Source organism: Trichosurus vulpecula, chromosome 3, assembly GCF_011100635.1.
Source record: "Trichosurus vulpecula isolate mTriVul1 chromosome 3, mTriVul1.pri, whole genome shotgun sequence".
Lineage (NCBI taxonomy): Eukaryota > Metazoa > Chordata > Mammalia > Diprotodontia > Phalangeridae > Trichosurus > Trichosurus vulpecula.
Genome location: NC_050575.1, coordinates 407,972,712 through 407,977,490, shown reverse-complemented (window position 1 = coordinate 407,977,490; position 4,779 = coordinate 407,972,712).

The window sequence follows — 4,779 nt, the reverse complement described above, 5'->3', positions numbered from 1 at the left end:
TCTTCCTTTATGTCCCTCTTTTTTGTTATATTAGCTGCCAATCAGGTGGCTGTTCAGTTGCAAAAGTGCAAAATTTGAAGTACTGCCAATATAATACAAGTCTGATTTTTTTTAAATAGTTTTAGGAAACACAGCAAAATATTAATTAACAAAATAGTTAAACTATTATAACTTCTTAGAGCCAAGGAATAAAAGATAGTAGATAAATGTCCTAGGATGATTCCCCCACCTCCAGAGGATGTTTAATATGGGAACTATCTCTTTGGAAGTTCTTATGAAATGTAAATTAATTACCCTTAGGCTTATCTGGATCAGATTTATACATACTGTACTTCCCAGTCTGGAATAGCATCATAAAAAGGAAGGGACTTTAAAAATCACCTCGTTCAGGGGCAGCTAGGTGATGCAGTGAGTAGAGCACTGGCCTTGGAGTCAGGAGGACCTGAATTCGAATGCAGCATCAGACACTTGACACATGTACTAGCTGTGTGACCTTGGGCAAGTCACTTAACCCCAATTGCTCTGCAAAAAAAAAAAAAATCACCTGGTTCAGATGCTGTTTTGGAACTTAAGGATGAGAAATAGAGAAAATAAGAAATGAACTTAAAAAAATTTTGCTTCCTGATCCAAGGGGAAAATGTAGCAACTCAAAGAACTCCACATCATGCTAATGAGATCTGGGTTTGACCTTAGTATGAAAGTTCACTGACTGGTTCTTGAATGGCCATGGAAGCCCTCGATTATTGTTTCCTCAACACTTTTAAAGCCAACATCTTAAGGAAATCTACACCCTATCAAGATCCCTAAGGGCAGTACAGTAGGCATCTCAGTGGTGACTCAGCCCACAGTTAAGCAGTAAAACTCATATTGTACAAGGAAGGCAACATGGTGGTATAGAGTGCTGGATTTGCAGCAAAGAAGACCTGGGTTCAAATCCTACCTCAAACACTCAAAATGACCCTGAGCCAATCACTTAACCTGTCTGGGCCTCAGTTTTCTCATCTTTAAATGGAGTAGTTGGTTAAAACTAAAAAAAAAAAAAAACACTGAGTATAAAAATTACATGTAATTGGGGGAAAAATAAAATAATATTTAAAACTAAAGACATGGGGTAGTTGGACTTCTAAGGTCCTTTCCAGTTCTTAAATCTATTATATTAAGTCTACTGGGGCTGGGAATTGTATTAGATTGGATTGGATTGCAATTGGCTAGGAATTGACCCTTGGTAGGGAATGGTATTAAAGCACTCGATTACCCCTTTCCTACTCAAAGGTTCAGAATTTTTGCTCTGCAGCTGTGCCCCTGAAGAGTATGTGTTGAATTCCTCAGCCTCATTTTGAGTTCCAGGATAAGAATATCTGTCCCTACTACAGGATATCTTGAGGGTTGTTGCTTCCACCAGTAGAGAAAATGATCCCATAGTTTGATGGGAGGAAGTCAAGGCCTTGCCTTAAGTTTTGAGACTGAAAGTTTTGGAACTAACCAGGAATGCTTTCTGCTTCACTAGGAACAAATGCCACCTTAATTGGTGAAGGTCCCTGCAAAATCCAAAAGATTCTATAAATGGGGTGGAGACCAGCAGCTAGGAGAATTTCTACAAAAATAGCAAGAGCGAGAGATTTACAATCAGCATACCTCCCACCCTCACCCCCATTACAAATATGCCTCAAAAGCAATATCAGCTACCATAAGAAGAGTAGGAAAAAAACCACTTCCACAAGGTAAAGGCTTCTAAAATGGCTTCAGAAGATTGATGAACCCATTTCTCCTCAAGGTACTAAGCCCCTCTTGCTCCCAGGGTGATCGTCTCATTAGGCATGAATTTCCAGTGTTGGATATGGTGGCAACTATTCTGTCCCTTGTAAATTCTCACAGAACTCATCCAGTCTCAGTGGCAGAGAAATGGGGTTATTCTAGATGGCAGAGAGACTCGGAAATACAAAGTTAATCAGAGGGGAAGGGACTTGTGTGGTATGTTAAAGGGGTTGGTATTAGCTCAGCTGTAGCCATCTCTCCATGGGATTTCTTCAAGACAGATCTCCAACTGGATTCTACCCTGTTGCACTTAACTCAAGTTGGTTATTAAAGTTGTTCAGATTTGGTTATGCAGATAGACAAAAGCAAGGAGCATTGTATGGAGAAAGGAATCAAACAAGGTAATGAGACCTGATAAAAATATATTTAGAACAGATGAAAAGGGATGGTAAGCAGGAAGGCTAGGAAAGAGAGGTTGGGTATAAGGCCACTCTCCAGGCAAATAAACATTCAGTGCATTAAAACAAATAAGGGGGGGCAGCTAGGTGGCGCAGTGAGTAGAGCACCGGCCCTGGAGTCAGGAGGACCGGAGTTCAAATCCAGCCTCAGACACTTGACACACTTACTAGCTGTGTGACCTTGGGCAAGTCACTTTACCCCAATTGCCCTGCCTTCCTCCCCTCCAAAAAAAATTAAAAAAAAATTAAAAAAAAAACAAATAAGGGGAAAGGAGCAAACAATTGACAAAATAATAGAACCACATATATAAATATTACACAGTGAATGATCAGCACGCAAATAATTTCATTAAGAGAAAACTGAGGAAAGTAAACACAGATAACAGAAAGTAAGCAACAAAATCAATGTTCAGTGGCTTCTAGGGAAAGATAAAGCTATTTTTAAATCTCACCTTAGTTGAGAGTCGATGAGAAAACAAAGAGAAGTCTAGCTGCATGAGGATCTAAGAGGCCAATGAACAGAAGAGTTAAGGAATTAGGAGGGAAGGAGGAAGGATTTATATTATTTGGACTAAAACCCACTTTTCCTCATAAATAAATTGGAATATGGGGAGTGGGGTGGGGCAAGGAGTTGCTTGGCAAGGGGAAAATGAGTGAAGAGAGGAGAAAGACCCAAAGATATCCTCACCCTCAGCATTAGCTTGGGAGGAAAAGGGGACTTCAACCTTTCACCCTGTTTGGGGTCCTATGGTCAAGTAGGAAAAGATCCTTGGGTGAAAGCAGCAGATAGGTAGGAGGAGAACCAGGAGAGAACAGCACCACAAAAATCTAGAGAGTTTCAAGGAGTGGAGAGGGATCGACAGTGCCAAGGACTGCAGAGAGATCAGGAAGGATGATGGTGGAGGAAAGGCCACTTGATTGACAATTAAGAGATCATTAGTTACTTTGGAGACAACAGTTTAGGTTTAATGATGAGACTGGAAGCCAGTCCATAAAGATTGAAGAAGAGAGTGAGATATCCTATAAAAAGAGCAACTTCTGCCATACCACAACACAAAACCACCTTCATAAAGCAGCATTTCTGGGAGCCAGGCTTTGCAAAGGGATGCTTTTCAGAAAAACAAAATAGACCTAAAAGAAATGGAGAAGAACAGAGTGGCTGAAATCTATAATAGCATTGATGGATGAACTGGACTAAAGTGGGAGTGAGGTTTTTGTTTTCCAGAAGCTTTATCTGTTATGAGTTGATTATAAAGCCCATACATGGAAGATTCCCTTTAAGAATATCCTCAAAGAGGAAAAGAATAAGGTGGAAGACAAATTCACAGTTCCCCAGAAGGTTCATAGCAGAGAATACTCTGTACTGTAGTCTCATCCAAGCTGGGAAAGGGAAGAAGGAAAAAAAGTAATAAAACCAAATTCAGGAATTTGGGACAGTACTGGGGAAGGCAGGAGATGAGTGAGTCTGTGGGAGGAGACTGGTCAAATTAAGGAACAAAACTAGTCATGGAGACCAAGTGCTGACTTAAGAGGAGAAAGGGAAAATAAAGCTCTCCCCACACCACCATCAACCTGAGTTAAGTGTAGAAAAACACAAATCTAACAATTATAGCATTAAATGTTAATGGCTTAAATTCCCTCCCCCCCCCCAAAAAAAAAGAATGGCTAAGAATAAAACCTAGCAATTTCCTAAATATTTTGACACACCAAAAAAATAAACACAAAAAAATTTAAATGAGGGGCTGGGAAGGAAGTAGGGTGGGGAGTATAATATTTCCGGCTAATTTAAAAAAAAGGAATTGAAATCATGATTTCAGATATGACAACAGTGAAAGTTGACAGTGTCAAACTACATAATGTTTAAAGGCACTATAGACAACAAAACTATGATATTAAATATATGTGCACCAAATAACAGTATCCAAATTCTTAAAGATGAAACTAACTGAATTACAAAAAGGCATAGATGATAATGAAGTCAGAATACCAGATTAATATAACAAAAAGATGAAAACAAAATAGCCTAACCAACTATTGGGAACTTTAGATTTCAAAGATGATGACTTCTGAGTAAAAATATTAAAGAATATATAGGGGCATCTGGGTGGCATGGTGCGTAGAGCACTGGCCCTGGAGTCAGAGGAAATAGGGGCCAAGAAGGATGGTATTGGTTACAACAATTTAATATTATGCAGGAACAAATTGATGGCCAAGAGAAATAAGATTAATTGCAAAAAACTTACAGGTTTCTTCTTCTTCGTTGTCCAGTTCCTCTGCAAAAAGGGAATCCTCGGTCATCATTATGATGTAAACCAACAGGTGGGAGGGAGTAAGATAGGAGTGTTGCAACAAACTACCAGGGGGTGAAAGGAAGGAATAAACATCTAGAGAATATAGCTTCTCAAAGAGTAGTCATGTGTCTCAGTACCCTAACTCCCATGGGAAGGGAGGGAGAGGGGAGGAGGAGGGAAATGGTTGGAACTTCAGGAGGGGCATGTCTGAGTGAGAATTGGACCTGGACTTAGAGGCTCAAAAGGAGGATTACATGATATAAAAAGGTATAGAT